Genomic DNA, 10543 nt, shown 5'->3' with positions numbered 1-10543 from the left:
ACTGGAAGGGAAAATGGATTGCTTTAGGTAGGGGGAAAAAAGGCTGATGTTTCTGCTAATAGACTCCTTGGAATAAGATAAGTGAAATAATTGCTTTACTTCTTAACAGAACTGGAGAACTTGGGAAAGGAGGGATATGGTCCAGTAATAGACAACACAGAGCTTTTAGCCCTCAGTTCCAAGGAACACTTGGCCATCTTTCCCTTCTTTGGTTTCTCCCTCCAATACTATTAGTTGAAGGGACTGTGTTACCAGAGACTTGGTTCCATTTTTAGTTCTTCCACCAATTGTCTGTGTAATTTTGGCAAGTAATTTGAGTCTTCTGAACCACGGGGGAAAATATAATAATAATGATTGCTTCATGAAGTTATTGAAAAAATTAAATGATGTAATATTTACCATTATTAAGTATTTAGCATGTGGGCTGATTTGGAGCTGTTCTGTACCTCACAAAAATCCAAGTTCTTTTAATCCATTCTTGTGGGTGCAGACTTATTGTGGGAGGGACCTTTTGATTAGGTTGTTTCCATGGAGATGTGACCCCACCCATTCAAGGTGGGCCCTAATTAGTTTACTGGCATTCTCGATGAGAGAAAAAAAGACAGAGACATTTGAAGAGAGTTCAGAGATGTTTAACAAGAAAATGCCCAGAGACATTTTGGAGACAGCTATTGAAACCAGAACTAGGAGAGAAGCTAAGAGATGAAATTCAGAGTTTGCCCCAGAAAAGCTGAGAGAGGACCCCCAGATGCTTAGAGAGAAACGCCCTGGGAGAATCAAGCAAGGATACACAGGAGCTGAGAGAGAGAAGCTAAGACAGACACCCAGAGACATTTTGGAGAAAAACAGAAGCTAACCCTGGCCCAGATGTGCCTTCCTATGGGACAGAGGAACCCCAGATGCCATCAGCCTTTCTTCAGAGAAGGTATCCTCTTGTTGATGCCTTAGTTTGGACACTGTCATGGCCTTAGAACTATTAATTTATTAACTAATAAACCCCCATTGTAAAAGCCAATCCATTCCTGGTATTTTGCATTCCAGCAGCCTTAGAAAACTAAAACAGCATGGATAAGTACTTCCATAAGCATTTTATACACACAATCAGCAATTATCCATTCATCACATGCTTTATTAAGTAACTACTATGCATCAGCTATTTTAAGTACTAAGATACAGAGATGAAGAAAACAGAGATAATGTATGCCCTCATGGAGCTTTCATTCCAGTTAGATGAGACACAATAAATATGTAAACATATAGAATGTTAACTGGTAAAAAATTATAGGACGAAAAATAAAGTAACAACGGGGAATAAGGGGTTTCCAGGTGGAAAAGGGCGTTTGCATTTTAAACTGGGTAGCCAGGAAAGGCCTCACTCATGAGGCAACATCTGAAGACAGACTTGAAGGCAGAGAGAGCCAGCCATGAAAATATGTGACAGACGAGTAATCCAGACAAACAGAAGATTAAGGGTCAACATTCCCAACAAGGAGTTCCTGGCATGTGAAGTTCCTGGCATCCACAGGGAGGCCCTGGGGCCTGAGTGGAGTGGGAGAGTGGTTGGAGGAAGAAAGGAATGGGGCTGGGGACGCATGCAAGATCACACAGGGGCAGGCGGGCAAGGTCTGGGCTTTTGTTTTCACTCTGAGAAGGAGCCTTCAGTGTTTTGGACAAAGGAGTGACATGACTTGACTTATGTCTTAAGTTCAGTGTTGTAGGAGAGAAATTGTGCACACCAGTCAGGTGCAAGATGATGGCGGATGGGATTGGAGGTAACAAGACGTGACCTCATTTTATAGATATATTTGTAGGTAGAATCCACAGTATTTGCTGACTAATTATATGTGGGATGTGAGACCAAGGAGTCCAGGATTTGGAACAAGCCCCCCAGCTGATTCTGAGAAACAACCACACTTTACAAAACAGTGATGCATTCTCTTTGAAGGTTCCATCTGTTTTTGTCTTTTTCATTCCTCTTCAGGGACTAACAAACTGCTTAGCACGTTGTTGGTCTTAATAAATATTGTTTGAATGAAAACATATAAAATGAGGACATTTTCAGGAAAACTTTTATATAAGCAAAAGCATGCCAGGTCTTAATATACTAATCCATATTTTAATCCTTGCTAACAGCAAATTGTACACCTTAAAAAATATTTATTAAATAAGCAAATCCTTGTATTCTATTTCACAGTCTGTGCCAGCACTCTCTAACACAGATAAATCCACAGCCACACCGCAGAGAATATTTTTGCAAAGGATCTGATTTCCCTCTCTGCATTAACTTGCAGACTCAGGAAATCTGAAAGCTTGGTTTTCACGAGCACCAAAGTCCCAATTCATAAAGAAGTTCAGAGAACACTGAAGGTCTTTGTGACTGTAAGAAAGGAATAAGTTTCGTTTTCACATAGAGACAGCATGGAATAAGGGAAATGGAGGCAAAACCAGTTTAAACAAGCCCCAGACAAAGAGAAGAGAGAATCTGCCTGATGTAAAGAGACATGAGGTAGTATCAGAGGCGGGAACTCACAGCAAAAAAATAAAAATTTGGGGGAGCATTGGCTAATCAGTTCAAAATCTCAATAATGAGCTAGTTGGCTCTCTGGGATTGGCTGTACAAATTAAAATCTCAAAAGATGAATTAGTTAGTGTTCTCGGATAGGCTGTAACCTCTGTAGTACCCAGTCAATGGGGAAACAGGGGAGGGACTTGCGAATTAGGAGTAGGAGATTTAAACATCGCCATTCTCTTCCTCTGGCGCGCCAGCCTTCCACGTGTTTGGCTGGACGCCCCATCTTGCAAGATCGGAAATAAATTCTTTTCTCCTCCAGAACCGAGAGAGCGTTTATTCCCTTACAGGTACCACTTTATTTCCGACAGTGACCATCCCTGACTAGGAATTACCAGAAGGTACGTACCTGCACAAATAATCCCTCCACTATCCTTTTCAGCTCTTTAGCTTGTGCCCATAGTATATATGATGTGAGTAGCCACAAGCTGCTCTGAATGATGGGAACTAGTTTGAAGTAACCTACAATGCAATTGTTTGCTTTTGTCCTTTTTCCTATGGTGATCTAGAGACTGACGACATTTAAACATTTATACAAAATGGAGCAGGCAGCACTGTGACATCAACTTAGCTGTGACATCAACTTCGTTTATTAAAAATAAAGTGCTTTCCAAATTCAGTTTCAACTCCTGATAAGTTAAAGCAATTAGGAAAATGGTAATTTCTCCAATACTCTGGACAAAATATTTATTTCCCATGAGTTCCTTACCCCTTCCTACTCCTCACCAGCACCCATTGTAAATACCAGCAGGTCGGACTCATTTGGATCTCTTACTTGGAAAACTGATCAATCCTGACCAAAGTCCTAGTCTTAGAGAAGTAAGAGAGAATGAGAATGAACACTCAGTTCCAAATCATTCATCCTTTGACTCTAGAAAATCCCACGGCCTTTAAAGCATCAAAGTCAGAATTGCTTCCATTCACCTCTCTTGAAGAGACCAATTTCCAAGAGAGAAAATTGAGATATTTGATTGCTTGATTTATTCCTTAACTCAAAAAAAAAAAAAAAAAAAAAAAATATACAGTATCTTTTTTGTGACCCTGTTGTATATGTTAAGAATGCAGCAGTGGGGGTGGGGGGAAGCCCCTGCCTTCACAAAGTTTACATTCCATATTGATACCTATATTGAAGTACCTTCACCCAAATATTATGAAGATTTAATGTTAAATTTTTCTATTTTGTTTTTTCTAATAGCCTCTCCCAGCTTAACTGTGAACTTCACTTTTCTGAAAGAAAAAGCCATGCTTTTTGCCACTTTCCTAGCAAAGGTATTTCAAGATTTTAGAGACATAATTAATCCTTATGTGTAACTATAAATCCAAATACATAAATATAGGCATAAACATAGATATACATACATATACATACATACACATAAGTGGTGGGAGTTTAGTGGAGCAATTACAAGTTAGGGTTTAAAGTTCAAATACACATATTCTAGTGCTTGCTTCAGCAGCACATATACTAAAATTGGAATGATACAGAGAAGACTAGCATGGACCCCTGTGCGAGGATGGCACACAAATTCATGAAGCATTCTTATTTTTTATTGGGTGTATATTTGGAAGAACTGAGATCAGGGACACGAATGGACATTTGCACACTGGTGTTTACGGCGGAAGTATTCACGATTTGCAATGGATGGAGGTGGCCTAAGGCTACATCGACTGATAACGGGAATGGAGAACTGTGGTGCATACATACAATGGAATACTGAGTGGCTGCCAGAAATGAAGTTGTGAGGTAGGCAACTAGGTAAATGGACCTTGAGGACAGTATGTTATGTGAAATAAGCCAGAAATGAAAAGACAGACATTATGATGCCTCACTAATTATAATTCTATAATTATAATTCTATAATTAACTATAATGTGTAAACTCTGAGAATTGAGTCTGAGAGCACAGGTTATCAGGGAAAGGCTTATTGTAATGGTTCCTAGGTAGTAAGCTCTTACAGCAGTTACCTCTATTCCCGAGTTGTAAGTTATTTCTAGATTCTGAGATGCTGAGCTCTTGTGTATAACCTGGTCAGTCCCTGGAACTTCAGGTATCTGAGTGACACCTGAGAGTCAGAGCTAGAGCTCGGTAGGTATGAATGTCAACATTACCCCAAAGAGCAAATGTTAAAGAAGCTGAAAAAGGGATCAGACTTCAATTAGAGATATGAACAAATAGCCTTGTTTAGGACTAAGGTGAATCAAACTCAAGGGTAGAGGATGATATTGACTGTGTTTTAAAACTTCAACTTCTGTGTGAGACCAAAGGAAGAGATGATTATTTGGTGGAAAATCTTTATTTTCTGTAGCACGCTATATAATTTAATTTGTATGGTCAGTTTATTCAAACACCATAATTAAATGGAACCTTGAATAGGGGATGAGATCTGGTTTGTTTGTGCAGGTTAGTGTGAAGCCCCAAAACATCCCAGAGTAATTTGGGCAGAGAATAAAGAAGTATTTGAAAAGCCCCCTTGAGGGACTGGGGTAAAATGTGGAAATATTTAATTTACCCACCTGTGGAATTCTTTATAGTCTCACAAACATTGAGGACCACCAATTTAGTAGGTCAAGCCCTTGATCTTGGGGCTTGCCCTTATGAAGCCTGTTACTGCAAAGAGAAGTTAAGCCTACTTATAATTGTGTCTAAGAGACACCCCCAGAGACCTCTTTTGTTGCTCAGATGTGGCCTCTCTCTCTCTAAATCCACTCGGCAAGTAAACTCACTGCCCTCCCCCTACATGGGACATGACTCCCAGGGATGTAAATCTCCCTGGCAACATGGGATATGATTCCCAGGGATGAGTCTGGACCCAGCATTATGGGAGTGAGAAAGCCTTCTTGACCAAAAGGAGGAAGAGAAATGAAACAAAGTAAAGTTTCAGGGGCTGAGAGATTTCAAATGGAATCAAGAGGTCATTCTGGAGGCTATTCTCATGCATTACATAGATATCCCTTTTTAGTTTTCAAGTGTATTAGAATAGCTAGAAAGAAATACCTGAAACTGTTGAACTGCAACCCAGTAGCCTTGTTTCTTGAAGACAAGTGTGTAAGTTTATAGCTTATATGGTGTGACCATGTGATTGCAGAAAACCTTGTGGCCCACACTTCCTTTATCCAGTGTATGGACAGATGAGTAGAAAAATGGGGACAAAAAGGTGAATGAATAATAGGGGTGGATGGGAGGGATGGGTTGTTTTGGGTGTTCTTCTTTACTTTCATTTTTATTCTTATTTTTATTTTATTTTTATTATTTTTTGACACAATGAAAACGTTCAAAAATTGAATGTGGTGATAAATGCACAACTATATGATGATACTGTGAACAACTGATTGTACACTTTGGATGACTGCATGGCCTGTGACTGTATTTCAATAAAATTGCAAAAAAAACACGTTCTAGTCTTGACACTTTACTTAAGAAGCCATGTTACCTTTCGTAAATTTATTAATACCTTTAAATCTCAGTGTCCTCAGCTGTAAAGTTGGAATTACAGTAATACTTAAGACTATTTTCATAAATAACTGTGAAAATACATATTAAGAAGCACTTAGTCCAGTGGCTGGCACCAGGTCCATATGTAATGGTTATTATGATTATGATCCCTCTATTAATTCTATCTATTAGATGGAAATTAAAACTCTTAATCTCAGTCATGTTGTCCAAAAACATCATTCTCTGTCTACTTGGTACTTCTTTCCCAGGTTCCTGAAGAAATTCTGTTTCTAAAAGTTGGTATCAAAAACTGGCAGGAATTCAGCTGAGTGCCCCACCACAGATCTCCTAAATACATCTACATTCAAGTCTGTTTCACTTGATTCTCCAAAGTAGGTCACTGGCATATGTCACCCTTTACTTTTGTATAAAGAAAAGCAGCAAAACTCCCATTGCTTTTGCACAAATATTTTTTCTTCTCTTCTATTTAGCATTTTTTTTTTCTTTCTTTAGATCTAGACCTTAGAAGCTATTAGAGAAGGATTTTTTTTTTATTTTCTGAAATGCAGTAAAGCAACCAGATGGCCCTACATTTAATTTCAACTTTTTTTTTTATTATTCTGGATCATTATTAATGCAAATCAATTTTTGTTTTATATTATGAAGTTATTTTCCCAGGAACAGGGATAGTACTATTCGCACTAAATAAGATGACTCCAGAGAGATTATTCATGGTCTCTGACCACTGAAAAAATTATGCTTTCTCCAGAATTTGATGTGCTGAAACTCACACTCACCTCCTGCAAATTTGCAATATTAAATGTAAAAATGAAGTCCTTTGGAAACATACGGCTTGTTTTTTCTCATTAAAAAAAGTAAATAAAGGTTTGAAAATTTAAAAAAAAAAAGATGACTCCAAATATCTTGAACGTAGTCTTTCTATTGTTTATTATGGTCCAAAGCTTGCCACTTTTCAGTTTTCTGGTTACTAGATCTAATCTCACTCCCTCTCTTACCCCTCAACAACACACATGGTTCTATATTACTTTCCACTTTCAGTTAGAAAAATTTCCTAAGAGAAAACAGATAAACACTCCTGGTAAATATGAAAGCTTAACTGAGTAAAAACAAAATTGCCAGTGGTTGCATTTCTGTCCCCCAGTTTCAAATGCGTGGCCTTCATGACAGATATTTTCCCTAATGGAAGAGTCCTCTTTTACTATTCCTAATTCTTGGAACTCTTCAGTAAGTCTGCTTATTGGGAAAATATGTTGGTATTTTATTATGCAATGTAAAGGTGGAATTTCAGCAACATTGACTGAATCAAGAGTGAAAATATTCCATTTCTATTTTATATGTGCTAAAACTCACTTAAACTTTGGTCTTGTAACGCTGGGATGACGTTCAAATTGTAGACCAGACACACGTGCATCACACACTCATGGGTTGGGGAGTTGGTTACCATTTCAGATTCCTAGTTCCCACCCATAGATATTCTTATCCTGTAGGTCTGGGGTTGAACCCGGAATCTTAAATTTGAGAACACTTCTCTAGGGGTTAAAGGATTTGGTGAAAAGCTCAGTTTTAATTAACTGCATATCATATGTTCAAACTTAACCTCACCTATGTCTTTCTAAATTTCACCCGCAAATACATTTTCTAAATACACTTTCCTTTTATCTAAAATAAGTTGCAAAGAATTGGGTTAGATTTTTGAAAGAAAGCCAATTATTGCTCTACCAAGTGAAAGTAGTTCAGTTTCACTGTAGCAGTATTTTACAAGCTGATAAAGTCTGAGAAAATATGCATATGCTCAGTCCTTTGAAGGTGGTTTCGTGAGAAATCGGGACTTACAAGATCCTTGATTCTTCACTTTAAAGATGGAATATAGATGAAATCCCCTAGGACACTATCCTGTTAGTGTGATTACACAGATACAGGCATGGAAGAAAGTGCCACGTTGATTAGAAGTGACAGTAAGAGAGTTGGCAAGAAAAACTTGAGTTCCGAACTGACAAGATCAGAACTAAACAGCATACATGTTAGGTTAGAATAAATCTTGCTGAAGACTGCAACCTTCTTTACATAGAATAGTAGAAAAATAAATGGAAGTGGATTTTCCAGTGCAAAATGGCATCTGGCTAGCTGCCCACACATCAACATCTCAAAACATGCCATTACAATAGCAATAAAGACTCAGAAAGTCTTGAGAGCTCAAAGAAAGCCTGGAAAAATGAGAGATGACCAACCCACTGCCAGAATCCTGGAGGAAATCCCATGAATTTACAAGCCAAGGGAGCTGAAATTCACCCCACAGATGATCTCACAGCAAACCCACCACCCAAAAGATAGTGGGAAGGGGATTTGGATCTCCATTTATTATCTCTGACTCAATGACCCAGGAACCATGCTCAGTTATAAATGAAGCATCTGCTCCAATCCTGAGAGACTTACTTTCTTCTGCCTTTGCCTTAGTCTGTTCCAAGTATCTCTCATTCTAAAAACATAGGAGGACTTTAAGAAAAGCAACAGGACTAAAACTAAAGAGGAATGATGGTGATATGATACACTTAAGATGGTGTAAAAGACACAAATAGAAATGTTAATGTGAGGGCTAAATCAGAAAGAACCCAAGAGACTGTATGTAGTCTTTAAGAATTTTTCAAGAGTCCAAACATTCAGCAGTGTAACCATGTTTATCTGAATCCACCAAAGCCTGCTAGATGAATGACTATGGAGCAATGGAAATTAGCCAAGAGCTGTGCACATAAGTCAGCTCTCCTGCTCTCAATCTGTGATGAAGATAAAAGGGAAAACAGGCAGACAGTCTTTTTCAGTGGGTATTAGTGGTCAGCATGCTGAGCAGATTGTCCTCCAGTGTGGAGTGGCCTCATTCAGGCGTAAGAGCAGTATTTTACAATCAATTTTATTGAGTTATAATTTGCATTAAGTAAAATGTACCCACAGTTCTATGTGTTTTGACAAATGTAAACTCCTATATATACAACACCCCAACCAATTTATAAAACATTCCCATGTTTTATAAGCTCCCACATGCCCTCTTGCAGTCAATCCCCATCCTCTACTCCCATCCTAAGGAACCACTAATTCTTTCTATTACTACAGACTAGTTTTGCCTGCTATGAATCTTAAAATATGTACTCTCTTATCTATAGCTTTTTTCATTTGGCATAGTGGTTTTAAGATTCATCCATGTTGTTCATTCCTCTTTATTGCTGAGTAATATTCCATTGTATGAATATAGTGTTATTATTTATCTATTCACCTGTTGATGGATATCTAAGTTGTTTCCATATTTTAGCTATTACAAATAAAGCTGCTATAAACATTTGTGTACAAGTCTCTTGTGAGCATGTTGTCACTTTTCTTGGGTAAATACTCAGAAACAGAATTGCTGGCTCAAGTGGTAGATATGTTTAACTGGGTAAGAAACTGCTAAACTCTTTTTTAAAGTCATTTACCATTTTCCACTTAAACCAGCAATATGTGAGAGTTCCAGTTGCTCTGCATCCTTGCCGTCATTTGGTATAATCAGTTGTTTTCATTTCAGCCATTAAGAACAGTATATTGATGCGCTTAAAAAAAAAAAATCAAGGATTATACTGGTTCTTTGCTTAGCTTGGCTTTATTTTCATTTGCCCTACAACCCTTACTTTAAAGAATTGCTGATTCCCAAATTGATGTGTTTGGGACACACCACATGTACCTCATTAGACTTTCTACCTCATCTGTCTTCTGAGACTTTGGTTACTCTGTTCCACCTCAGTTGCTGCTGAGGCCTCGACTCCATGTGTGGCCGCACGGTCATACTGCCCTATGCTCTGGCTCCTCCTGACCTGTCGGGGCTCAGAAGAAGTACGTCACAGGGAATGGACTATGACTGTGGACGGGGCTGAGTGACTGAATCTGGAAGGGTAGGGGCACTATCTCCCTATGGGGTAAACTTTGAGTAACAGGAGACAGAAGTTAGGATGGAGCTGTCAGGTAAATTTCTTCTGTTTCTTACTGCATTGAACTGACGCCCAATTGTCTTGTGCAGCGTGTCCAGCCATTCATTCCACGGAGCGCTGTGAGGATACCTACTGAGCAACCACTCGGACTCTTCACGACACGTTATCAAAGAGGAGCCACACGGTCATGTTTCACCTTACATCTGCTCCCTATCCTTTCCCTGTCACTTTTCTCTCACTCTCTGCCCTGGGATTTAAACTTTTAATTAATCATTATCACTTAAATCTTGCCTTTGGCCCTGTTTTAGGGAACTTGGGTTCTCCATGAGCTCCTTCTCCTTAACTATCTTGATTCTCAACCATCTTAATGCCCTTTTGCTCAACCTTTCATTGATTTTATCAGTCATCCAGTATCTTTCCAATAAATTCCATTTTAGTCATAGTCCATTTATGTTACTTAAAGCCAAGGAAGCTTCACCAGTATATCAGATGAGGATAGTGTTTGGTAAAATATTTGACTATATCTCTATAATAACTTATCCTACAAAGGAATGAATTGAAGATCATAAA

At 38.5% G+C, this 10543-nt stretch overlaps 1 non-coding gene across 1 annotated transcript; it reads left to right on the top strand.

Moving 5' to 3' along the window:
* Positions 1–4010: 4010 nt before the first annotated feature.
* On the top strand, positions 4011–4118 carry LOC119519068. The gene has a single exon (XR_005213929.1). It is a non-coding gene; the product is annotated as a U6 spliceosomal RNA (small nuclear RNA).
* The last annotated feature ends 6425 nt before the right edge of the window (positions 4119–10543 follow it).

Source organism: Choloepus didactylus, chromosome 22 (genome assembly GCF_015220235.1).
Source record: "Choloepus didactylus isolate mChoDid1 chromosome 22, mChoDid1.pri, whole genome shotgun sequence".
Lineage (NCBI taxonomy): Eukaryota > Metazoa > Chordata > Mammalia > Pilosa > Megalonychidae > Choloepus > Choloepus didactylus.
This window is presented reverse-complemented; position numbering and strand designations above follow the sequence as displayed.